At 40.4% G+C, this 27,843-nt stretch overlaps 1 protein-coding gene and 1 long non-coding RNA gene across 4 annotated transcripts in view; one reads left to right on the forward strand and one right to left on the reverse strand.

Moving 5' to 3' along the window:
* The window catches only part of LHFPL3 (LHFPL tetraspan subfamily member 3), a 244,267-nt gene that overhangs the window by 102,905 nt on the left and 113,519 nt on the right, over window positions 1-27,843 (reverse strand). The gene's annotated exons all lie outside the window — the stretch shown is intronic.
* On the forward strand, window positions 18,245-27,301 carry LOC125325403. The gene is made up of 2 exons (XR_007203315.1): window positions 18,245-18,469; window positions 26,124-27,301. It is a non-coding gene; the product is annotated as an uncharacterized LOC125325403 (long non-coding RNA).

Below are 27,843 nucleotides of genomic sequence, written 5' to 3' on the forward strand. Positions count from 1 at the left end.
ACACAGGAACCTGTTCCTAGTGTGGTCTCCCAAGGCCATAGACACCTGTGGATTAGATGTTCAGCCCAGATGCTCAGCACCAGCAGGAGAACACTCCTGACACTGTGAGCACCATTCCTTCTCTGGGTAGTAGGACCTGTTAGTCACATTGAAGGGTTTGCTCTATATACTACATCTTGTTCCTAAATCCCACTCGTGTTTGGAAATGGAAATCTTCAGGTCACGATTGTTTTCAGCCCCAAACTCTTGACATTTATGGTAGGACACTTTCTGGATCCAGCATGGATACATCATTTAAAGACTGTATTTCAGTCCTGCTGTGTAAAAGCCATCCCTTCTCGGGATGGGAAGACCCTCTCTGCCACTGCCATGGGGACCCGCTGGTGTCAGCATGCATAGAGCTGGTGTGTAGGACAGGAATCAAGAAGAGCATTATCACGTCTTCACTTTCAAACATATGAAATTCACTCATTGTCTTTTAAAGCACACCAGACCTGAGCAGACTGATTTAGGCTCCATATATGACACTGTTTGAACACATGCCTTTTTCCTTCTGCAATGCAAACCAGCCTTCTGCTGTCAGACTTCTAATTTCACATATTTAAACACCCCGATAGGTTAATAACAGTGTCTAGGATCATAATACTTGTAACAGCTTCAAACAGGCAACACTTCCCCATGTATCAGTACATTTTACTTACTACGTAGATAATATTGTGTAATTTGCTCAGGGAAGATTTATATTATGGCTGACACTGATGAAATATATGCAAGATATCTACGGTTTGTAAATAGATATGCACAAGATCTCTAAAGCTGCAAGCATGAATATTGTCAAAACATTCTCTCCCTTGTACACTCCAGGTAATATTAACTACTCAGACTGTGCTTCACAGTGTGACACTGCACTACTTCAGTACATTTGGCTGGGAAGGAATTTACTAAGTAAAGCTGCATATGAAACACCCCCTTCAACATCAAAGTCTGCACCTGAACTTAGATTTTACTACATAAATACATTGTAGAGAAAGACAACATGTATAAACCAGCCTGAGGTGCTGAGAGTACAGTTTCTCAAAATAAAGAAATAAGGTTTTGTTTTTCTTTTTTTTTTAATGGATAAACATTTCATTGAAAAGCACCTGGGTGTAATTTCCTCTGGATTTGCATTCACCATGGGCTATCTTTGCTCCTACTGAAGTCAAGTGCAAAATTGATTGAATGGCACCGAGGCCAGTCCCTCTGCACACATTATAAAGAAACAGAGAGTTTTATTTAAAAACATCAAATAAAAACTGTTACAAGATGCAGTTTTCTTCATTCAAAAATATTCAAGGTGAATAGTTATTCATGGGCACATGTAGGACATTTTTGGTATTTCAGCATCCAGGCTCAAGCTGCAGAAATATGATCCTTGTTTCAAATACCAGAGCTTCAAAGTCTCAAATGTGACTGTATCCATTCTGTCTCTTATGTCCTCCCCAAACCAGTGCAGGGAGACTAAAAACTTTTGAGATGCATTTGTTCCATAAGTGGAGGGTTTTGCTATAGCCTATGACCATAGCCTCTGCTGGACGTACATGGCTAGGCAGCTGCATTAGTTCTCCTTGGTCCATGACCTGGAGTGGATCCATATCTAGTAGCAGTAAGGGAAGTGACTAGGGGGAAGGATGCTTTAAAAATCTTTCCCCTTGATCTACTGACACAGTAATCATCTGTATTCATCAGAGACTCAAAGTACATGATCGCTATGGTTGTCTGGTTCTTTAAAAACTTGTGGGAAATAAGGTATGGAAATATACAACATTATAACTGATGATTTTAAGCACATCAGTTTTGGGTGCTTTAAACACTCAAGCAGATCTGATTAAGCAGCCAAACTCCCTAGCTGTGTAAGAGGTTCTTGCTCATAATATTTCCAAATAAGATTGATTTCAGGATTTTTTTTTAGTTCCTTTCAGTAATTCAATCTGACATGAGTAAGAACAACCAGCAATCATATCATCAATGTAAACAGAGATTAGGACAGATAAATTGAACTGTTTACACTTCAATTGCAGTCCATGGAGATGTGGTGAATACAGCCAGTGGTTTCTGGGTGACAATTCACTGATCAATTGTACGTGCCTGCTTCCAGGTGAGCTGAATAGCTCTTCAGCTCCCATTGACTGTATTGACTGCATCCTCCATAACTATACTGGGACTTACTGGACACTTGAGTGCATATGTGCCCCTCCACATACAGACATGTAAACTGAAGTATTAACTTGCAAGCTGAATCCTGCCCCTCTCCTGCTTTTGTCAACCCTGCATTTCAGCAAACAAGGGACAGCTCTGACTGTGTTTGGAACAGAATCAAATTTTTGTTAAGAAAAAATTATCAGCTAGAATATATCCTTGCAAATTATCTGAAGCAATTTATACGTGAGAAAAACTTTTTGAAGTAGGCCAGTGAATTAGAAGATACTTTCATTTTCTTCCAGGGCATACCTTAACTTTTGGTTTTGGTCTAATACAGTATTTCTGCAATGTAAATCCAAACTGCTTGAAGTGCCACGAAGGAAGTCGTAAGTGCTAAGTGTAGATGATGAAGGCCAAAGTACCCATGAGCTATCAACAGCTTTGTAATTAATCAGAAATTTAGTCATCACCCTAAGAGGTTTTGTCATGCCTCTTCTGTCTCCCACTCCACAGTTTAGGGATTTATGTTCCTTTGCTGTGGAAATAATAGGCCAGGTAGCAAAGGTAGAAATTTGCTATTGTAAAGAAAACAAATACTTTGGCTCCAGCTGTGTTAAAAATGTTATCTCTGCTCTGGTAAACAAACTGTGTATAGATGAGCCAGGATCTGGATGTTCTTATGCTCTGGATAGATCATGAATACCCCAGTGTGTAACTATAATCATATTAAAAGGAACTGGTAGCAGAAACAGTGTGTCCAGTAGAACCAGGGCAGTGATGCTTCCCCTGTGCTCGGCTGGTGAAGCCACATCTGGAATCCTGTGTTCAGTTTCGAGCCCCTCCCTACAAGAAAGACTTTGAGGTGCTGCAGTGTGTCCAGAGAAGGGAACAGAGCTGGGGAAGGGTCTGGAGCACAAGTCTGATGAGGAAAACTGAGGGAGCTGGGGGTGTTCAGCCTGGAGAAAAGCAGGCTCAGGGGAGACCTTATCACTCTCTACAACTGCCTGAAAGGAGGCTGCAGACAGGTGGGGGTTGGTCTGTTCTCTCAAAAAGCAAGCAACAAGATAAGAGGAAATTGCCAGGGGAGGTTTAGATTGGATATTAGGTAAATTTTTTTTTACTGAAATTCCAAGGACTGGAAGAGGCTGTACATGGAAGTGGTGGAGCCACCATCCTTGTTGGTATTTAAAAGATGTGTAGGTATGGCTCTTAGGGACATGGTTTAGTTGTGGACTTGGCAGTTCTGGATTGATGCCTGGACCTGATCTTAAAGGTCTTTTTCAACCATAATCATTCTATGAATCTATGATTTTGATGTTATTCCATTTGTAGTTCTTACCTTATAGCATTGTCTTTTTTGACAGCTTACCATTTCTGAATAAATAATTGTTCAGCATGTCTAATCTTTTTAAAAAGGTTTACCGGTAAAGCCTACTTAAGCCTTCTTAAATATGACTCTTTTTATGTTTTCAGAGTTTACAATTCCCTCAGCATATCTGTTTCCAAAGTACATGAGTTTCCATTTATATACCAACCCTACAGAAGTCTGATCTCACACAGTGCAGTTGCAGTGGAGTTAGTCTAATACTTAAAATAAAATAATGATTGTGAAATAAATTTAATATAATGTTAACAGAATACGGGCTACAGTAAATTGATGTAGCTGGAAGGAATTAGAAGGCAGATAGCTTTAGAGAGAGAAGATGGCAGTTCAGCTTTGTCAGCCAAGGGGTATCTCAGATACTTTTGCTCAACAACTGCTTTTCTTTTTCTGGTCAAAGTCCTCTTCACCTACATGCAAACACCTCAGAGGTATTCAAGGAACAAGCAGATTTCGATCACAAAATGCATGATCATCTGCTGTGTAATAAACCGCATGCTTATGCTCTTGCATTAGAAAGGCCTACATGTGCTCATGGGAAGCAGTATCAATTAAACCAGATTTTAGTATTTTGTTTGTTTAAGACAATATTTCTAATATAGAAGCACCGTTCCAGTATAGCACATCTGAAAAGAAAAACATTACTGCAGGTATTGCCCTTGTGTTTTTGGAATTATTTTGTCCCTGATGGACCTAAGCAGGATGTATATTAGTGTGAGATGTATTCTGTTATTCTCCAGCCTTGCAAAAATGCTCAATATGGCCCCAAAAGACTATTTGCTTCTGTATAAGTTGTGTCCAAACATTTAAAATGCAAATGCACTCTGTATGATAATTTCAAATTCAGAAATATCATCAAAGTTGGAATGGAAAAATTTTGTGAACTTTGGATTTTTCTTCTTTTGATCTGCCTCCACTGCCCTAGAGCCATTCGTATAATTGTATTTTCTCTTTAATTAGTACCAAACTATTCATGGTATCTTGGATACATCACATGCAAATCCTAAAGCAAATTTAAACAATAAAGCACAATGCACTGAAATTGCAAGGGGAGGTAAGTGACAGCAGATGGGGAGACCATAAACAAATTTCTTAACACTTTTTCAGTTTGCATTCTCAAAAAGTATAATTTTCTTCTGATAAATATTTGTTTTCTTTGAATGGAAAATAATGAAGAGGAAGTGATTTTGGTTTGTGAGTAATGCAAAGGTAACTCCCAGGAGTGGGACCTAAGCAATAAAAATCGCAGGGATTCCAAGCCAAAAAGATGTGCCCCTGCTGACAGTAGTTTGGGAAATAATTTTTTAAAAAGTAGTTATACTCTCATTACATCAGTGCTGCATTCCTATTAAAAGATACGTTTCTTGTACACATTTCTTTTAGATTATGAGTGACGTTCTGTTTACCAGTTGGAAGAAATTATTTATCTTGGCAACAAATTCTGTCATGCAATTTGTCAAATGCTAGTTTGATGCTAGTTATTAACCAGAACTTTATGATTTTGACTGTAATTCAAAACTAGAAAATTAAATGTGGAATTCAAGCAACATCTCTAACTCAACAACCATAACACACAGATTTTTAGCTGCTACACGCAACGTTTTGCCTATAGCACCTGCACAGCTGCATACACATAGCTCTGCCTGTGCTGTATGTGTGACATATGCTTACTGAAATGGCAAATTTAACCTGTAGATTTGTGGATTTAGTGTCCCTTGACTAATAATGTTCTTTAGTAGGATATTACTGGCACTGATGTCATTACAGCATAATGATGCCATTAAAGCTTTACACATAAAAGAATACCATGGTGTCACTGATATATCCATATGGTAAATTTATTCTTCAGGACATCTAGACTCATAATTGAGATTATGAGAAGTCTGAGCAAATTCAAGACTGTATTCCTTACAAATAATTTGAAATATTTTCACACAGATGTTTCAGTTAATGCTGTAATGGAAAGAAACAGCTACATAAAGTGTTTTCAGGGGGATGGTAGATATTTCCAATTTGTAATCTCTAATGGGAATAACCAATGAACTCAAGCTTTAGCAGCCACTCTTAAATTTATCTTCATTAGCACTTTCCAAACAGACTTTTGCCAAACGTTCTACAACTTATAAAGCCTACTGAGCTACAGCCACTTTCTCTAGCATTTTCAACTACGTCCAGGTACTGAGGTTTTTTTTACACAGAAAACACAAACTTGTGCCAAATTTTCTCTTTGACTAAAAAAAACTCTCAAACCCCAAACCCAATTTTACAATTCTACTGTACCACGTGGCTAGCTTTCCTCCTGGTTCCTCCTCTGGCCCAACAAGGGTGGACACAGAATGAGTTTTGTCCTTGAATTCGAGACCTCTGCCTCAATGTGCAGTGTGCTGCTGGGATCAAGTGTGATGACTGTTTACCCTGTCTTATTAAGCTGTTGATGAGGCTGCAGGAACTGACAATTGAGAATTGTACATCAGTCAGTTCAAATGAGCTAAGCATCACTTGATTAAACAGTAAAGTCTAAACACATTGTGTAAGGAATAGAAAAAAAGTGGGTTTCTCTGGTGTCAATTCATCCAATTCAGAGCTTGTGAAATATGCAGTAGTTAGCACCATGGACTCTCATGTATGTCACTTGTCATACAGCACTGAAAAGGAAAGACAATTCTGCTGATTCAAAGAGTTTGCTGCATAGGACTGCATGTGATTTCCTACCCAAGACAAGGCAGGGAGATGGTAGAAGGAAAGCTGATAAAGATAAGGGTGGCAACAAGATGATGGCTTTAAGTAATCATGTCCTGGACAGATGCTGAATTCAGAGAATTCAACACGAACAATGTGCATACAGATATAAAAGAGGATAATTTGAGAATACTTTACAAATGCCATTATTTCGTGTGTTAGTTCTAAGGTAAGTGCTGTGAAGTGAAAATGTTGTTTAGTATTTCATCCAGTGGCATTAAAAACATGGGCTTTTTAGGGAGTAGCAGAACAAGGCAATGTTTTTACAGCTTTGTCTCCTGTATCACTAGCTCTCAGGTACAAGACCTCACTATCTCCAAGTCTCTTATTCTTTCTCTTCAAATTCACCAAGCAGAAAGAGGTCTCCTCACTCCTTTATCCTCTAGCTGCTGACCAAATAAAACACAGCAGCTGCTGCAACTGCTTGTCAGCTCCATGCTGAGAACCATGTGTTTATTGATTTGTCAGTACACAGGTTGTCACCCACCAAGCATGGGGTCAAACTGATAACCACTGGGCTCTCGCTGCTGTTTTTCATCCAGTGGTTATACTAATTTGGGACTCTTTTGTGAAAACCAGTCAGTGTCAGACCTCTCAGGAAGATAGGGCATTTAGGTCTCTTTTCTTGTGTTAGATCTGACTGAGGTGTGCCCATTGGCAAGAACATTTCTGAGAAGGACGTGACAGATAGTAGGACAGCAAGATTGCACATGCCTCATTTCAAGGGGAAGCCAAGCTAAAAATCTTGTTCTACAGAAGAGTCCATAGGGTAATTTTATTAAATATCACACAAAGCTAAACTGAAAGATGTCTGCATCTCTTTTTTTAATATAGCATATCTAACAGAGCTTCATGTGTTTCTGCATATGACAGCCTAGGTGGGCACTTGTAGGGCAACCCAAAACACAGGTTCTCTGAATAAATCACCCTGCAAGCACCTTTCTCTGTCCCACCAGTATTTAGTGGAGAGAGCCACCTATATAGATACAACTAGGAAAAAGGAATCTGATCCAAATTGACTCACGTGACTGAGTTTTAAACAAAGTGTCTTTAACATGCAGAAGGCTATTAAATGCTAAGAAAGAAATTATATCATCAAATTTTATTTGGTGCAACCTAAATAAATTTGCTGTATCCCTTACTTGTACTGCTTTTGAGTTTATTACTTTAATTCATTAAGTCTATTATTACTTTGAGTTTTTAAGACCCTGTAAGGCTCTCATCCTGCCAGCTAGGTGTATGCAACTCTCCTGATGCCTTTTGAAGACTATGAAGAGAGATTGCTTCCAGAGATATGTTTGTCTCTACTACAATCTCCTTGTTCTTCCCACTCCCTCCAGCTCTCCAGTTGAAGCTTCCTCTTAACACCACTTGACACAAAGATATGCAGTCACACAGACCTCACAGAAATTGGGCAAAGTCTGAGAGAAATTCAACCCAGCATAGCTGGGTATATGTGGGTTACCCAATTCCACTGTGCAAATGGCATTGGGCGGGAAATCAGTGCCTCTTAATGGGAGATGCACTTTTTCTACTGCCTGGTCAGGGAAGCCTCACAGTTGCTTTGCAGCTTGTCAGGAAGCACATCCACACTTCTCTCAAGGTATGCACAAGTAGGCTGGGAATGCACAGTACAAAAAAGTGAAGGGTTACCCCAGAAAATGCTGAAGTAGCAAGTTGTGAGATGGGGAGCAACACAGGTTGTCACCTCTGTGCAGCATCATGCTGGGTCATACAGGTGACTTCGTGTAGAGTATCTTAGGTGTCCCTAAGATGGAAGTGGTGGTACAACATGTCCATACCCCTGGAGTGCCTTCAGAGCAGAGGCTTGCTTTAGTGGAGAGGAAGAACAGTTGACTTTTCACTGTGATATCTTCTCAGATAAAACCCCTTTGTTCAGGGGAGAGGAGTTATCTATCAGTTTATCAACTCATGATCTGTCACACAGAAAAACTTCCTTACTATTCCTGGACAGGACATTTTTATTTGTCAAAGTGTAAAAAAGCTTATTTGTAAGCCTGAAAATAAATAACCCCATGCCAGGCCTAGATTTTGAAAAAAATGAAATGTTTCCTAATCCAGAGAAATCACCTTGCTCTCTTTTAGGTAAGAAAAAATCCCAAAGCAACACATTCTTTGAAGGCCTATTCATCTTCATTTATACTTTTTCTGTCAAAGGATACTGGACACAAGGAAATTACTTTTTGATCTAAAATGGCAGTTTCTGTCTTCTATAACAGACACATGCCAGGAGACAACATGCTGGTGATGTTGGTGTCAGAACAGCATAAAGCAGTTGAGAAAACTGAAGAGACTAATTTCTGTCTTTTGTGGGATTCTGTAACACAATTTGATAAAACTCATAATAAACTCCCTTTTGCCTTTTCTCTTTTGCACAGCAGGAATATCTGTAAAATAATCAAATTCACAATCTCGAAGTACAAAAAAAGTTGCCAGCCAAGGCAATGTTATCATGGAAGTATGATGGAAAGAACCACACAGTGCCAACATTTAGGGATACTTCCAACTATTCTGCTACAGTGCTAGAGTCGATGTTGTAAAACTCTCCATGTAACCAATTTCATGGTCCAGGTGGAATGAAATGCAATGTATATTAAGCATACATTACAAGAGAGGAGAAGCAATGAGATTTGTAATATTTTCAGCTGTAACCTTCTAAAATGGGATGGTCTAAATACAGCCTCTGGGCAAGAGAAATCATTGCATCCACACTAGCCCTGGAAGAGGCAGAGGGTGGAAGTATAAATGTGAGAAAGTACTTATCCTGCAAGCTGCCCTCATTACTTTGCTGGCAAAGGCGGTTCTGAAACTGTTCCCTAACCACCCCAACTTGTGCTACTAGAGGTAAGAAAGCTGCCATCATTCATTTGTTGCTGAAGACAGAATGTAACTTATGACCCCTCAAAGTAAAATTTTCCTATGTATTCAGAATATCCAATTACTATGCTTGAGATTACAAAGATGTAAACCAAATATCCATCAAATTTTATACAAAAACTGTATCTTCAGTACTCAGGCACAATAATTTTTCCCTGGTTTCACTTCTGTTTTACAAAGTTCTTCTCTGTGCTGGTTTTGACTGGGATAGTTACACCTGCCTGCCTGTGAGAAGCGGTGAATGAATTGTTTTGTTTTTCTTGTGTGCGTAAGACTTGTCCTTTACCTATTAAATGGTCTTTATCCAACCCACAAGTTTTCTCAGGTTTACTCTTCTAATTCTTTCCCCCATCCCACTGAAGGAAACTGAGTGGCTGTGTGGGGATCGCTTGATGTCTGGGCTATACAGAGTTTGTAAATGGATGGGATTTTCTACAGGTGAAAATGCCTTTGTCACAACCATGATGGATGATGTTCTTGCCTGACAGGCATGTGGGGATGGTGGTCACAGCAGAGTCCCCTGCTAACAGACACAGGAGTTGGGCTGTGGATTGCTACCACGAGCCATTTTCTTTCCTCTGTGTAACCCTCAGCTGTGACTGAATCATGAGAATATATTTAAGATGTTCTTGGCAGCCACTTCTACAGCTGGTAATGCAGGGAAGGATGAAGGTCTGCTCTGACAGCAGTTTCAAGAGCATTGTCCACCACTAGTGATGCTCTCCTGTGGCAGACATCCACCCAGGCAACAACTCTGGCAGCAACCTGACAACCAGAAAAGCAAGACTAGGAAAAATAATGCATATTATCTGCGTATTATTTCATTCTCCTCTTGGTGAACAAAGTGCATTCTCCCGCAGTGATCTGTGGATGTTGGGATGGGGAGACAGACCCCTCCCAGCAGTTTCTTCCTCTCCAAGGGCTGACACAGGTCCACATCTGCTCTTCTGCCACCACAGGCTGCCTATCACCCATTTCACACTTCCCAGTCATCAGCTTGTGGAGGGCACCATGACCTCGTGAATTGCTGGGGCTCGGCAGTAGCCTTTTGCCAGTAACTGATGCTGTCTGGCAGGAACCAGAGCTACTGGTGTGGTTCCTGGCAATATGGAGAACTCCAGCAAGGATTACTCTGCTCAGTGGCATTTGTGCTGCCTCACATGAAGGAAGATACAGGAGCAGAGCTTCTCCTCTAAGCCTGTTGTCTGTGGCTGTGAAAAGAAAGAAGCACACCCAGCAAGTGACTCATCCTGTGCAGCTCAGGCACTCATCCCAGCACGGCAAACTCTCTCCTTGGAGGTACAAACCTCCACTCCCTCCATTAATGATGAGGAAGCCTAGAAGACCAGTTTATACTACATTAGTTTTCTGAAAGCAAGGCCTGGTGAGATGGCTTTGGGCCTTAGCTTTCCACTGAGCAAAATATCTGCTTTTTAATTCACACTGAAATACATAGTATATACAGGACTGTACAGAGGACTCCCACAGCCTTTGCATTACATCTGCCCTTTTAGGATATTTATTTGCAGAAAACTGCTTTTTGAGCCAGGCTGGTCAGTTTGCTGGTCAGAGGAAGCTACCAGTCTATAAACTTTCTAAAGAGTAAAATATATATAATGAAGTCTTTCTGAGTTATATTCTTCTTCATTAGATGAGAGAACAGCAGCTGTATGTCTACCTGATTGTAATATTTATGTCACCTCAGAGGACAGTAGAAGATAAAATGATTTTCTCCTACAAACACCTGAATGTTGAAATTTTCAGAACTAAGATTTTCCAAAGATGCCAAGTATGCGTGTCAACAATAAAACAGAGGAATAGATACATGACAAGGTTTGGACACAGGACAAAAGGAGTTTAGGACATAGGACGAGGGCATAGGACAAAAGGAGTTTAGATTTTTAAATTTTTATTTTATTTGCAACCTTTTTTCAAATGTAGAACCAGAGAGGGAAGAAGGAATTAGAGAGGAATGGCAGAGACCCTGGCCTTGAAGAGGAAGCCATGAATGGGGGTCATTGAACATGGGGGTCTTGAATATTTCCTCATGTAAACTGTCTCCCCCGAGCTCCAGTCCCAGTGGGGGCCTTTAATTGCTATGTGAAAGCAAGTAATATTAATTGAATCGAGTATGTATTCACTTGCTGTGAGTATCATGCCAGTAAAACCTCATCACTCAATGTTCCCGAGAAGCAAACACTGAGTGCACCTCAGCCCGAAATGGTTCAGTTATTGAAACTACAAACTGATTAAAGGGAAATTTTCTGTAATGTTTGACTCATTTTTATTAATGGGAGTAAATCAAAACTTTCCTCAAAAAAGCAAATTCTTAGTAAGTCCTTCCCTATTCAACTGAGTTTTTAAGGCTAGCATGCCAATACAAGACCCAAACCTTGAAAAGGCTCTTTAGACATAAGAAAGATTTGTTAGTTTCCAATGCAGAAACACATCTAAATTGCTTATTTTTGACTTTCTGTGTTTTAAAAGCAGTGAAGAGAGGCAAAAAGCCTTTTTCTCTCCCATACAGAAGGATAACAAGGTATTCTTTGCTTGTGATACCCCTTGGAATAATTTGTAGAGGTAATTACAGGAAAAGATCTCTGAAGACTTAGATTCAGTATTCTCCCAATTTCCAACAACAAAAACTTGGAAAGTTTCCACTTATTTTTACCAAGATGTTAATTTTTATATCAAAGTGTCCTAAAAGTTAAGTAACAGCTGTGTAATTTGCCATAGAAAAGGTTTTTAATCCGAATTAGTTACTTTTTCCCTTTATTTCTCTTGTCTATTAACTATACCAACAAAAGCCAAAAACTGATCAGAGATGCTAAATCCCTGCAATCACTTAGATTACCTTTCTAGCCTTCCATCAAGCTTTGTGATGAAGTGTATTCATCCAGAAGCTGCTGGTTGTAAATTATTGAGCTGAAACTTTTAGACTGGTGTGTCTCTACGAGAATTTAGTATATATATCCATTCACGCAGGCCACACATTAGCCCTCAGTTTATTTTCTGTTCAAGGTTCACATAAAAAATTGCACCTCACACTTCTAGACACCTGCATGTGACAAGAAGAAACTCAGTAAGAATCAAAACTACAGTACCCTTATAATGGAGTCCTGGGTCAATGCAATGGCTCATTTTGGCACACGGCTTTTGTGATGTCTCCACACTCACTTGGGCAAACCATCATAAGTTTAACTTTGGCAGAGAAAACCCAAAATTTTTTTCCAAAATAACAATTGTACTCAGAGGCTACAAGATGATTACAGGAGTCAGAGGACCAGTAGCTCTGCTGTGGGTAGCAATTTCTCTCACATTCAGGAAACAAAGGAGCCTTCTGGAAGCAAGTGCCCTTCATTGTCACTCCAATCACCCAGCTAAACTAAGCTAAGGAGAGAGCTCTGAAAATTATTGAAAAGGTTAAAAAACTAGATCTGAAGTAACAACTCTATGTGGTAGCTTGAAATATGTGTTCATCTGTTCTCTGCTGCCACACAAATAACAAGAGCTGCAGATAAGCATGTTTCCTATTCCTCACAGAACACCACTGTTTTAGCACAGAGAGCAGCTTGGTGACTCAGAGCACAGCCAAGCAGCCAGGACCAGGCAGGCTCAGAGCTTACTTCCTACCACAGGGAGCCAAAGACACACTCTAATCCAGAAGATTTGCTTCCACATTCCTGTATCTTCAAGTGATAAGTTCAGTATTGGGTTTAGTAAACAGGCATTGGAATTATGAATGCCACTGCTGAGCTTGTGTAATCAGGCTGAAGACAGCCTAATGCAATGACTACATTGCTAGAGATTTCACTGACTACCTTCACAGTCCCCCCATAACACCTGGGATTATACTAGGGATCACCAAACAACCTGGAATCACTTTAAAAGAGCCGCTAAGAACTCAAGCAGAAGCAGGCATACATTAGCAGATTTTGTTACCAAACAGAGTCATGTAGGACCACTCAGGTGGCACAGAAGCACAGACTGAATGAAAACCCAAAACCAAACAGACCTGAGATTTCTTAGAGTGAATGTCTACCCTTACAACTCCTCCTGTATGGAGGATGTTGAGTTTGGTCCAAATTAATCTGGAAGACAACTGGGGAGACAGCTTGAGGCATTAGGAGATACCTGCAAGTGATAGGATTTTTCCTGACAATCATACACAATACAAAATTGTGCTTCTTCTAGTCGAGACAAAATGCAGATTTTCATCCCATGGTTGCTACTTAGAATTGTGAACCTACTCTTTTTTTCTCACAAACTATCCCATTAACATGAACAGTGCTATTTACGTATCTGCAAGGCTTACTAGTGTGATTAAGAGTTGCTGGATTAAGCTGTGTGTTTGCAGTGTGATCTTTATTTTAGGTCCGTGGGAGCAGAGTCCTGAGATTGCACAGAGACATGTTGGTGTGAAATGCTGAGGAAAGAGCATCTGCTGAGCTCTGTGAAAAACAGATAAAGAAGTAGGGGAGAGATAGAGCAGATGAATGGGCAGAATGATAAAATAGTCTCATAACAAGCCCCAGACATTTGACTATTTATTTTGAATTATTTTAGTTTTGATAGCCCCCAAAGAGCACTTTAAAGTGCTTAATTTGCTTTGCTCCATTGATTTTAATTAATCTTGCCCTAGGCTTTCAAACTTGATGAGCACGGAGAACTTAAGAAAAAAAAAATAGCAGCCTACTTTTTCACTGTATTAAATTCCTTAACTGCCTCAAATCAAGGGCGACTGCAGTGCAGCCCTGGACATGAGCACTTGTCATGCCCTGGGCACTACCCTTGTAGGGGTAATACCTTCATGGGCTGAACTCAAAGTAGAAGAGAAATATCTGCTGCTGAGGCCTTCTGGATGGAGCTGATCCAGTTCCTTTCCCTCCAGCCAAGAAGACATCTAATACCTGCTTGCAGAATGAGTAGTTCTTTCCATAGTCACAGTTCCACAGTGGCCCAAAGTTACACAGACATCACACGTTTGTATTGTGAGAGGCTCCTGTCAGCACAAAGCAGATGAGATTTTGCTCTGCACAGGAGGAGGTGCCTTGGCTTTAGGAAGGAAGGACGATTGACAAACGAAAAATTATAGGATCCTCTGTCCTCCCTGGAATGACCGACCCAAGGCAGCCCCTTCAGTGAGACATCTCCTGGGATCTTTTAAAGGGACCAATAATAACTGATGATGACTGCAGCATGGGAGAGTGGCACTGGCTTCAAGTCCATCTAATGAAGGTGAATTTGACTATTGTCAAGTAGTTGAGTGCTGTCTAACCAGGTGTTAAACACCTACATAATTCTAAAATCTTGTTCCAGAGTTACTAAATTTGACATTTAAGAGATATTTTCTTTCAGCAACTTCCATTAAAGAGTCAGAAATCCCAGAGGGATAGGGACCTTCTGTCTGACAGCACAGCACTGCCACCATGCATGGGATGTGCGATGGGACCAGAGACTGAAGTGAAGATGTGCCATTTTCATGCTTTCCCAACCAAGCAGAAACAATATCAATCAGGTGACCAATTTGCCATCACTTCTGCCAAACTCTAGATGTGGACATGCAATCTCTTTTTGATTCAGTTGAGAGCAGCAACCTCCACAGAAGCCCCCAATCCCTCATCATCCCACTACTGAGAAGGGCTGCTGAGTCCTGGGTGGAATGCAGGACCACCACTTTGTGGGCAGCGCCATGGGAGGAAGGGGATGCTCTGACAGGACCAGGCTGTGGTAAGGGGCCCCAGCCCATCATGCAGGAGAATAATAAGGTCAGTCATCCACTGGGATTTACACCTTGTCCTCCTAAAGGGCAAATCGCTGACCAGCATGAACTAATCAGTGGTTAAACTGTTACTCAGAAGCTGTAATTTAACATTCATGACTTCTCTAATTACTTCTTTCTCATCCTGCATCTTGCCTTTTGGGAAAGGTTATTAGAAGGTCGCATGTTTTAGATAACAGTTACTTAAATCTCCTGCCTATGAATAAGCAACCTCAGATTTTTTATGTCTGTAATTCTGAGTGTGGCTATCTGCATCCTAAAAAAAGAGAGGAAAAATAATTTGCTTCAGCAAAAGAAGGTATTGATAATGTATATCCACAAGAGACTTATAAAGAAATCCACAAATAGATTAAAGTAATTCATTAAGAACATTAATCAGTTTTGGACTATCCCACACTGTAATAATCAATCATTTTAATTAAAAGGAACCATGCATTCTTTCCCTGTCTTTTACCTCAGCCCATCTTTGCAACACAGCTGATCAAAGACGTCATATTTCAAAGATGCTGAGTACAGTTTCTATAATCTTCATTAAACAATTTCACAAAGCAACAATATCCTCTGTATTGAAGCACCTGCCTTCTTAGGAAAGCTTTTGCTTTTGCTCAGGAGAAAATGATCAGATAATTGTTCAGCAACCTCAAATTCCTGTGCTCTGTGTAAGCGAGGAGAGAGGTCCCAGCTACCTTACAACAAGGTGTATGGGCTCACCCTTGTTTCTCTGGGACAAACCTGGTTTTCCACACACGCCCAGACAGGAAACACTACTCAACAGCTGGCCTTCCTGTGTGTCCCCAGAGGGCTGGACCTCACAGAGGTCTCCATCCTGCCCAGTACTTTTCCTTCAACAGCTGCCAGGAGCAGACAGCACAGAAAGAAAGGAATGATCACACAGGGGAAGTACATAGGGATATTTCCCCACTCTGCAGTGTGTTACAGGTCAGGGACTTCTCGAGCCAAAGGCAGTGTTTAATTGGCCAGGATGGATTTTTCATGCAATGCATTCCTCCAGTCCCTTTTTGAATCATGTAAAAAGCTGAGATGAATTCTTTCTTTTTAATATCAGCTGCTTTGTTCTGCAATTTTCAGAGCAATCTAGCACTAAAAATTATGGGAAAGAATGAAACATTTTGTCTCATAATAAGCAAGGAAAGAGTTTTGTTCCACTCATCAATGTGTTGCAGTCTTCTAAGATCAAAGAGCGCTGCTACTTTCCTTTTAGGAGCACAAGAAAGAATGAAGAAAAAAAAAAGAAAACACATCTATAAAGTAGCTGTATCTTCCTTTTCTTAAGTTGATTCTGCTGCTTAGCTGCTATCTGCCTCTGCCGATCAGCATGAAGTTTCAAAGGAAGTCTGGCTTCAATGATATCTAATGTTGATTTAATTTAAGATAGAGAAAGACAAGGGTGTAATAGGGAGAATCAGTCAACAAGAAAGGCATAAGCCAAATGTTGTAGCAGGGAAGATTTTTCAGCTGTCCTTTTCTAGAATAAGAGAAACAAGAGGCAAATGGATCAGTCACAACTATGATTCTTGCACTCCTTAAACTGCTACTCAAAGAAAGGGACTCAGAGGGATTGTTTCATTTTTCACCACCCCATGAGATAGCAAATGGAAACAGAAGCAGCAGACATGGTTCAACAGCAGGTTCAAAAAGCCACTGGCAGAGTTCTATTTGAGAACATAAGTAAATCATAGCATGAAAGAAAAACAGTGATGTGGCCTGTAAACACTGTAGGAACAGATGGATCAATGAAGGGTCGCTTCTCTATAGACAGAAAGTTACACTTGAGCATGAAATCCCCAACCAAAAGTAGCGGTGCTAATTATATTTATATATGACCTGAGAAAAATATAGACAAATACAAAAAAATATTACTTACATTACCTAAACCTAGAAAAAAACCAGGAGGATCTCCTCAAGAGAACCCAGCTGAAACAATGTGACAGCTGGGTAACAGACAAATGTGAGGGAAATGGTCTGAATGACTCTTTTGCATCACTAGTATGGAAATGCAATGCAATCACAAAAGCCCTGCGTCCATGCTCAGTATGGACTTCTGCTTGCAGAAACAGTCAAAACATTGGGATGCAAAAGGAACAGGACAGAAAATTCTTAACTCATAAGGTCCCAAAGTAAACAAAATGCTCACCCTTGCTTTCAACAGCACATCTGTTCGGAGCATCATATCTCAAAAAATAGAGTTTAACTAGAAAGAGTTCAGAATGGGATAGTGCAAATATTAATGGACATAGCACAATAAAGGCAAAAAATAATTCTTGCATCAGAGACAAACTGAAAAGCTTGTGACTCTTTAGTGAATAAGTGAACAAAAGCTGATATACTGAAGAAAATTGTTCTCTACCCTGCCATAAATCAAAAGGAAAGTAACATTTGAAGTACTTAGAAGGCAGCACTTATCTACGTTTGAGGGAATGCTATCTTTTTAATGAGAAAACAAAAAGGCTAAATAGCCCATGGATATCCTTATTTCAAGGTATCAAGTAAGAAAGAGCCTTACAGAGTAAACAAGAGGATCAAACACCTACAGAGCTAGCAATACATGCTGACATTAGGTAAAATTAAACAGAAAAATAAACTTCTATCTATTTTTCTAAGCTAGCCATTAGCTTGATCACTGTAAGATTTTTACAGTTCCTTCTGTTTCCTGGAATATACACCACAAAGTGGTGTATGACAGAAAGACGACTGAACGAGCAGAGACCTGAGCTCCTGTTGCACAGTGCAGCACTCCCTGGGCTTCACCGGCTTTGATGTAGGTGCACCCCAGCCACAACAGTGCTGTGCTTTGCAGAAGGGAAGGAGTGCTAATGTGGCTTCCTTCATACAGCCACAATGAATGTGGCTGCAAGCACTGAAGATCACCAAGCACTGCTCTGCCACACCTTCACACTGATTCTCTGCTGTGCTCCACCTCACCGTAGGCACACATGTGCAGGGGTACCTGACAGAGCAGGTTATGAGGAAATGAGGAGCCTTTTTTCATATGATGCTCAGGTAGACATCAACACTGTTGGTAGTAATCCTACCACTGGACACAGACAGCAGTCACTCTACTGAGGACACAATCAGAACTAGTATACCTCCCTCCCTCCACTCTGCTCTTTTGTCCTTTACAGTTTATTTTCCTAATCAAAACCAAACAGTACTCCTCACTGCTGCAATCCTCACTGTAACACAGCCAAAATATTTTTCAATTTAATTCAGTGTTTTAAAAACATGGTAACTTCCAATGATCACATTGATTGAGGCTTCCTCTAAGTGAATGAGAGCATTTGCAGACCTCAGAAACCAGTTTGTCTCTGAACAATAGAAAGACTTGTTAAATGGGAATCTAAGTAAAAAGAAGAATTACTGTAAGAAAAGAGATGTTGAAGACTGACAGCTCTTCTGTTGTTTTGACAGAAATACCTTGTGGATGACCTGAACATTTGTTTTGAACCACAATACTGGCTTGAGAATGGGTGAGTTATATTGGGAATGAGATCTAACTGAAACTTTTAATGCATTATTTATCTTAAAAGAAACATGATCACCAATTTTTATTTAAATGGGCTTGAGACACTGTTGCCCTATGGAAATAGGCAGGCTTGCTTAAAGAGACTTTGCACAAAATGTACCACTCTTTAATATTTATGAGACTTTTCCCAGGTTTGCTAAAGTTCAAGTACACATCTCTTTTTATTGAGTAACAATATTTAGAGTTAGCTAAAAATAATTTATTCCCACTAATTCTAATGTGAGCAAATAATTCTAAAACAATACAGCCAGGAAAATCTGAGTGCAGAATACTGAGCTTCTCTCATTCAGATATCTGGTCCATTGATAATCCTGGTACTGCAGCACACATAGGTAAAAACCTCCTCAGTGCATTAAAACCATTTATTGAAGGTAACTCTGCTTGAATGTTTGAACCCAGGAAATCTCTGAGACTCTAGTTTTTCAGTTCTCAGTTCTAATGTTTCTTTGTTTGCAAATACAATAATTACCAGAACTGATAATAGAAAAATAGTTGGCAGACCTTGAAAAATAATGTATTTTATAGGTCAAGCCTACCCATGGTCAATTTATGACCAGAGTGTAACCGGAGCTGTGCAACAAAAATAATAGCACAGGTACAGTTTCTACCATAAAAATCACTTTTTTCCCAGTATATTTCTTCTATAATAACTTCTCTCTTTCTCCCTCTCTCCACACACCATTTTTGTGATGGCAGTTAGCCAAAGGCATGCAAGAATGAATTGCACTGTTGTGGCATTTAAATTATATCAATACTGAAATGCAGAATAGAGTCCTTCTCTATTTTATCTCTAAATTGAATGCTTTCACAGAGAGGCACTGTTATCTGCATTACAATTTGAGAGCTACATTAGTAAATCTTGAATGCTCTGAATTAGAGTATTCAACTTTTGAGATGGATGGTTGAGCTCAACACAAAAAATGTATTAAGCTGGAGATATGGCTTCATTTGGAGTGAACATGTATTTTGAAGACTATATGTGATTCAGAAACCAAGCCTAAATTTCTGGGGAGCCTGCATCCAGGTGAATGTTACCCCCTTTTCAAAGTAAATATTTTAAGATTTTCGTATTAAAACTATGCCTTCAAAATGATTCTCCAGGTACCATTTCCCTGTCAGATGGGGAAATTATGTAAATTCCCACTTTCACACAATCATTGGAGCAGTCTGGAAATGCTGCCTGAGAGTGGAGAAGGTTCCCATCTCTTTTATGGCACATTGCAAGCACACTAGTAACGCTGCAAGTATATTGATGGGGCCTGCATCTGCTAAGCAGTTATAAGGGTCTGAAGAAATGAATTAAATCTCTGGGTGTATGTCAGAGGTTTTATCCTTAGGACTTCAGTGACAGCAACCTCTCAATGCCCCACAGTCACACAAAGACCCTTTTGGCCTTTAACCAATCTGCAAGTTTTCAGGTTTCTGAGATGCCACAGGTGCTGGGTGCATCTCTGGGATATGCCTGGAAGTGCTGTGCTCACTGCTCTCCAGGGTGGGTGCAGAAATGAAAAAAATCCCTCCCTTTCACAAAAAACCACACAGAGCAAAAAAATGCATTTAAAATCTATGTTTGTGGAAAACTGATAAATATCATGATGACCAAATTGTGTGCTTATCTTGTGATAACCGAAACACGTATTCTGAAGCATAGTCTGTGTTTTCTTTTTTCATGTGTAGGTGTTATTTGCTAACAAATATCCAAAGCACAGCTGCTTCCCATTAAAAAAAAGGCACAGAAAGACTATTTACCTCACTTGGGCTCAAATGATTATTGCTATGAACCAAATGGTATTGAAAAAAAAAGTATTCCCACAATTGAAAAAATGAGGTCAGAAGTAGTTATACAAAAAAATTTTCTTTGCCCTAAAAATTGTTTCATTTGTGAAACTGATGTAAGTTATCTCACTGGTATAAAATGTGCCCTCAGTACCAGGATTATTTGATAATGCTGACCCAGAAACCCATCTGTGAAAAGCAAAGTCCTTCGTTCAAAGAAACTTGAAAAAGACGGAAGGACTTTGGGGAGAAAAACTGAGACGGGCTATGTTTGCAACCTCATGACAGGGCAGGTTTGAGAAGAACCCCAGAGATCTCTGGCCATGGCTGGAGACTGATCAAAAGCACTTGCAGCACAAGGAGTCTGCTTTATGCAGGCAAAGGAAAGTCAGCGCTGCGGCTGGAGTCCCACCTGTGCCAGGGAGAGGTGTGACCTGGTACTCAGCTGGAGACCACCAGCTCTGCCACCTGAACCCAGGCAGAAACTGCAACGATTCATGTCAGTATTTTCAGCCCTTTTCCACAGATACGACGTGCCAGCAGCTGATTTTCCTCTCTTGGTAGCTCCTTGCACCGGAGCAGCCATGCTGACCTTGGTGACATGGTTATGCTCCAACACCATGTCTGGGAAAGGAAAAGCCTCCAGTCCCCAGCAGCACAGTTCAAAACCAGCCTGGAGCTCACCCTGGCCCCACTCTGAGAAATTAGATTATTTTTGCCAGTGCATGAAATAGTGTCATATGTTGAAGTGCAAAATATCCCTTTTGTTTCCTCTTTGACTTAAAGAATCCTGGAAGGGTTCACATCTGCATTTCAGTTTAATGAAGAACACTTTTTTATTGAATTCTGTCTGGTGGTGAAGCCCATTAGGGAACCTGTTAGAGATTTCAGGTGAGGGCTTGATCCCTTTGATCTTGAGTCCAGGAGAATGAGGAACAGGTCACATTTCTTTGATCTGAAGGAGACAATATGGGATCACATTGATATGCTTTCTGATCGTCCTGTAACCAGAAACCTTGCTTGCAATTTTTGTGCAACATCAGATATGGATTTCTTTCCTCAAACAAATCTATGGAGTCATCTCCTAGGAGAAAGGAATGGCCCCTGTGAGGGCAGGGGTTGCAAGCTGTTCAGTTTTTCAAAGACCTCCTGCTTCACCTCTCCTCCACCAGCTAGGACAGCAGTTAAGCAGGATTTTCAGATGCTCACACCAGAGAGTCGCATGGGAGCCAGAAGGAGAGACTGCTTTTCTGATGGGCTTGCATACTCATTTTCTGTAAGTTTGCTGTATACAAAAAGAACAGTTTTAATGCACTGATATAACTGAGCATGTGATACCACCCATGAAGTATCTGCCAGAAACTCTTGTGTTTCTTTCTCTCTTCCTGATGGATGTCCCGCAGCAGTGGCATTTCTCATCCAAGCTGGACCTGATAGTGTTGTTTGTGAAAGCATATGGAGGATGTGATGAATTGTTATTTATTATTTATTATTTAGTTGCTATTTAATTATTTATTTATTATTTGAGATTTATTAGAAACTAGTTCTTCACTAGGAGAGTGATGTTGCACTAGAACAGGCTGCCCAAAGAAGTTGTGGATGCCCCATTCCGAGAAGTGTTCGAGGCCAGATAGGATGTAACATGAGTAATGGGGTCTAGTGGAAGGTGTGCCTGCCCATGGTGGGGAGTTGAAACTAGATGATCTTTAAGATTCCTTCCAAACCACTCTATGATTCTGTTTGATTTGATCCATTGCCATTATGTGGCTGATGCTGACTAAGTCCATTCCTGCACAAAGCTGAAGTGATGTTTATCTACTTGCGCAGCAGATAAATTTTATCCAGGGTAAAGCACTGACCCTCTTAGCACCTCGATGCTTTCCTGCATGAGTCTGCTCTTTCACACCTTTATAACTGGTGGGATAACCCTTACCTGGCTGCTAGAAGCTGGAGGAAGGCACTAAGCCTGAGCAGACCTTAGCTGGTTTGTTACCCTTTGCTCCCCTCAGAGAGAGGGGAGAGAGAGCAAGGCAGGCATCTGGAGGAATTGTTCTGAAACCCTCTGATTGCAAAGAATGAGCCCAGGGGCTTCCAGGGCAGCTCCAGGTCTTTAAGGAATAATTTCACAGCACTTCATGCTGTATCGTAAAGGACATATTTTATTATTTGATCCTCATTCAGAAGGACATCCCCCCTGTTTATTTTGAGCACGTGTGTCAAAGGACCCACTGAGAGCTTTGGGCTCTGCTCCTCACTGCATTCCCCTGTTCTGGTTCCCTGTGTGCTGGGGATCATTCCCCACATGCTTTGTGGAGCTCAGCTGGAAATCAGCTCTGATTTTATCCATTAATTTTGCCTCTTCCCTGTGTTCCAGTTTTCAAAGTATTTCGTTCAGAAATAATTTAAGCAACTACCATCTCTCAGCCTTCAAAGCAGCTTTGTCTTTCCTCACTTACATTAGCTATGCCTGAAAAGCTCAAGAAAGTGTGGTTCAAGAAACCATTGCCCCCCAGCTACCTTCTCCTGCACTGGAACCCACCAGTCAGCTGGAGTTGTATCTCTCATCACTAAAGGTACCAGGTCACGGTGTGAAATAGAGGTGGTCTGAGGGTCTCTGGCCACTCTCTCTGGTGGCAGTGGTGATGCTTCCAGATGTGGTAGATGACAGAATCACACCATTTTCCATGCACAGATCCAAGCCATGGCTGCACTTGATATCTGTTGTGCTGTGGACGCACGAGAGGAGCAGTTTCTAGGAAGGATGGGTTGAGTAAAGGGGAACCACAAAATTCTCCAGAAGAGCACATCATATATGGGGTGAAGAAAGAGCCCTCCTTTTGGCTTTGCATGGTTCCTTGTGTTGCATGCACAGCAGGGGGGCAAAACTGACCGGAAAATCTCCTCCTACAGCAGACACAATATCTGGATATAGGCAGACCCAAGACTGAAGCAGTTCTGTGTTCTAGGACTGTTAATGCACGGAGTGATTCACTTTCATTCAGTACAACAGCACAGGTAGGCATGAGATTATTGTGGGGCTAAAAATGGTTTATGAACCTCCAACTGAAATTTCCAGAATACCAGTGTCTTTTGGGGGTTCCAGCAGCTATACCACAATAGCAGAGACCTGAAATTTTATTGAAAAACTCGAAAACGGACAGATACAACAGAGCAGAGAAATGTAGCGATGTGAGTAAGTGAACATAAATGTGATTAGTAAAGAAGTACCATGGTCCAGAGAGATAACAAGTCAGCAGAATGTAAGGTGAGGTCTAAAGACGAAAGTGATGGCGTCATATGTAATGAAAGCCAGTCAAGCTCCAGGAACATTTTTTATATTTCTTGTGATCCATCTCACCAAAAATGATAATTACTGTAGCAATTGGTTTACCCAAAACATGTTTTCTTCCTCCTCTTAACAGGCCCCTTTCAAAGCCAACAAATTTTCTTGGATCTCTGTGGAGAGCACAACTTCCTTTTAAATTGATAAATTATAGCACATAGTATCCTGCTTTTTAAAGAGTACTGACGAAATGCTTTCAACTCCACAAAATGTGTATCCTCCTTTTGAATGGATTCTGTCAAATGTGAATCTGTTTTAGTTGATAATTGCTAAAGGAAGTGATGTATATAAAATTAAGAAGCTAGTCTCTACCTCAGGTGTTTCCCTGCTGTGGTTCCTATAAAAATACTCAAGCCTGCATGAGGCTTTGTGGTCTGGCAGCTTCCCTGTCCTAGATATCCCTTCTAGGTTGGATCAAGCTCAGGGGTGTCCCAATGGGTCCCAGCTGCAGCTGGGACAATGGCAGCAATGGACCTGAAAAACCCAGGACATTCCAGCAGAACTTCTTATCTAATTTATTTAATTTTGTCTCTTTTCTTCTAAAAATAGAAATGTACCTCTTTGTTTAGTGGCTTGATGAAAACACAAGTGCATATTCACATATTCTACACAAACATTACACAAGTGGCTGTTTTCTTCGTGGGTTACTTTGATTTTACAAGGAATCTCTTTTCTTTGTGTAGGAAATCAGAAAGACAGAACCTTTTTTTTTCCAGTGCAGCTGACATTTTACAATTCAGGGTTGAGAAAACAAGAAGAGAGTAAAATGTATTCATATTTAAGTATGAGAAGGTATCCCTCTTTGATCTTATTTTGGCTAGGATCAAGAACACCCAACAGGCTAACGACACCTGTGGCATTTGTAAAGCTGGAGTAGTAGAGACACTTTTGCCTTCAGCACTTCTCCCTGCTGCTATAAAATTTATCAGCATTATATGCTACCCAGACCAGAAGGTCTCTGCTCTTGTAGCGTTTATGAGTTTTGCAGGAGTGCCAGAGTGAGGAACTCTGAAATCTTCCAGAAACCATTGAAATTCCAGAGCCATAGACTGAGAAATTTGCAATTCTTATAACCTTTTTTGCATAGGAAATAGATTTCCATCAATCAGGAGGTATAGGGGCATTCCTATGGGAGTACCTAACTGAAATTAGCCCAACAATCTCACTCTAAAATAGTAAAAGACTCCAGTCTGAGCTAACATAACAAGCCATAGTTATTAGGTGTAGCTACCTTTGAGATAAGATTTCTGTTGCCTTTCCTCCAGCTATTAATAGCAACATAGAAAGATGAAGGTTTATGCTGTTTTTTCCAAAGGTGAAAAACTCAGGAATGTGCTAGGGATTGTAAATATTGAAAACTGCTGTAAGACTAGCCCTGAGGTTCCTCCACAGCTTCTGTGAATCTGAGAAAAATTTACAGTTAATTAAATTTTCATGTGTGTTTAGGTAGATCTGTCATGATAATAAAAAAAGTCCTTATAACCTTAACTGGAAAAGATTTTTGCCTTTTGCCAGCAAGTCTGGTGAAGCAGTCATAAGGAGTACCCTAAAAAGCAACACAGGGTTCAATTAAACCCTGCCTATACCACATGCTTCACTGTCACAGACAGCACTGAAGTAATGGCAGACATAATCCTGAAACCCACTCTGACTGTGAAACCTGTGAAGTGACTGATATCCAGGGGAGAGAAATAAATTAAAATCTAAACTTCTTCTTGGTTTGCTGCAAGCAGACTCTTGAAGAAATCCAAAGCTTACACTGAGTATGCTCTTAAGGAATGTTTTAAAATAACCAGACTAATTTTATAAATTGAATTGAATACTACAGTGGGCCTCCCATGTGATCCAGGGGAAGAAAGATCTTGACTACCTTAGGGAGGAGAAACCTTCAGATGAATAAAGTTGTACCTCCTCAGTTAGGAGCTGTATGACTGCTGGGGCAGTTGGGCCCAGACTAAGAAAACCAACACCACTACACAGCAAGGAGAACTAATCTTAAAGCAAAGTTTATGAGCTGCAATCTCATCTTCCTTGGCATTGAGGAATGAAAGCAGAACTGAGAAAATGTCTAGCAGGTGAACTGAGGTGCTAATTGTACAAGAAAGCAGCAGATTCACAGGAGGAAGAAGCACCTTCCAAGTCCTCAGCCTGGAAAAGGGTGATGGGGGTAGAAAACATTTAGAGACATGAAGGAAGGGAAAGCTTGAATGAAGTTCTGTCTCCTGTAACTCATCTCTGTGCTAAAAATGTTTCTAGAGGTATGTTCTCCAAAGGGTCTGGCTGCAAACCCCCTTAGGGAAACTGGATGGGTTTCCACCAGCCCCAGAGCATCATCCTCCAGCAGCAGCAGCCTCTGGAGGAGGGAAGTATGGTTTGGCTCAGCTGGAGCTACACAGCTCTGCCCTGGGAGGCCTGGTAAAATGTGCCATACTTTTCTACATCTTGAATGATCCTGACTAGCTTATTTATATATTTCCAGCTTCCAGCAGACCTGGAAAATACTCATTCTGCAGATGAGCTCCTGGTTATTCTCATATCATTCTGGACTGCACTGAAAAGCATATTTTCGTGGACGCTCAACTTCCCAATCTATTGTCCAGTTTCAGTTATGTTGGATAAAAGATCAAAAGTCTCAGGAAGAACCAGACATAGATCCTACAGACTCCACAGAAGCTGCAGGCTACAGAGAAGACACTGTGGTCCAAATACCCACAGGCTTACCTCAGCCATTTGTGGGACTTGAAAGAGATGTGGTGTCAAATGGTTGCCTGCACACTGCTGCCAACCTACTCTGCAGGAAGAGATTGTATGTATGTGCAGGGATAACAGAAAATCTTACTATAATTCAGTCCTAAAGCCAATCAAGCAAGAGACATAAATCTGTGGACAACTAGGTTTTGAAAGAACAGGTGCTTGCAAAACCGATTGTTACCTAATTGAATTTTGTATCCATTCTTGACATGTTGTTAATAATCTCCATATGAACGTTTATGATCTGCCTGAATCTACAGACCTAAACCAGTAACTCAAAATGCATAGGAGAAAGTGATTATGTCAGCACCGCATGTTCCTCCTGGTGGTGTGCTGGAGACTAAACTCTTTAGTCAAGGTAACCCAGCTGGCTTTTCTTCCTGTGACTCAAACGGGAGCTTCATCTATGAAGTGTTACAGTGGGCAGCGAAAGTATTAGTAGTAGCTCAGCAGGGAACTTCAGCCCTGAATTGAAGTTATCAAAACCAATGAGCATGTTCTTAAATGTGTGCTTAGGAGTTTGGCTAAACTAGGTAATGGTCTTGATTATGACCTAAAAAAGCTACGACTCAATTAAAAAAAAAAAAAGTCAGATTTATTCAAGTTATGGGTAGTTTGGCCTGGATTAACAATTAAGGTTTAGTCCTTAGTTTGAAAAGAAATATACAGCTTGCATTGCTTGTTATTGGACTTGGATTTATCTGAAAGGATTCATTTATGTGAAAGCGCATATCTTATTTGTGGAAAAATCTCGAAATAATAATGAAGGCAAAATTACTACTGACTTCAGAAAGTCAACATTTTTAATTGCTTCATACCAATATTCAATGATTTTGCTGGCTCACTATGGATGTCTTCTGAAAAGGGAGAAATTAAAGGTTTCATGTTTACTTTCACTAACCCTAACCCTAACCCAAGTAAACAGTTTGTGGAGAGAAAGGAAGAATTTCATGGAAATTAGGAGAGGTTCATTCCAAAGTCAGAAGGAAAAATCATGAAGGTATGATTTTAAAGGCCAAGTTAAAGTTGAAAAGCTAAAATGTCAGATGACTCCTTTTTCAGACTGGGGAGATGAATTTCTAGATTCATTAGGAGTAATTCTGCTGCATGGCAGCATCTCCCCCAGTTATGAGTGCCATAATCAAAACTGTTACTCAGAGATGAATTTATGTAAAAAGAATGGGTATTTTGCCTTCCCCACGGATTTTGAAAAGCTGTCAAAAGGTATTTTATCTGTCCATTAGCTCTCATCACAGTCCAATTACATGAAATTACAGATAGAGAGCTTTTCATGATTGCGTTGAAACAGAAGTCCAATGTTGAAAACAAACTATGAAAATGTAGGATGAGTACATAATGTACTGTTTCACATACAAAGTAAAATCTCTGTTATGCATAAGCACTTTAAAGTTTCTTAGGATATAACTTGGGATCTTGCTAGCTCCTAT

This window comes from Corvus hawaiiensis, chromosome 4, assembly GCF_020740725.1.
Source record: "Corvus hawaiiensis isolate bCorHaw1 chromosome 4, bCorHaw1.pri.cur, whole genome shotgun sequence".
NCBI lineage: Eukaryota > Metazoa > Chordata > Aves > Passeriformes > Corvidae > Corvus > Corvus hawaiiensis.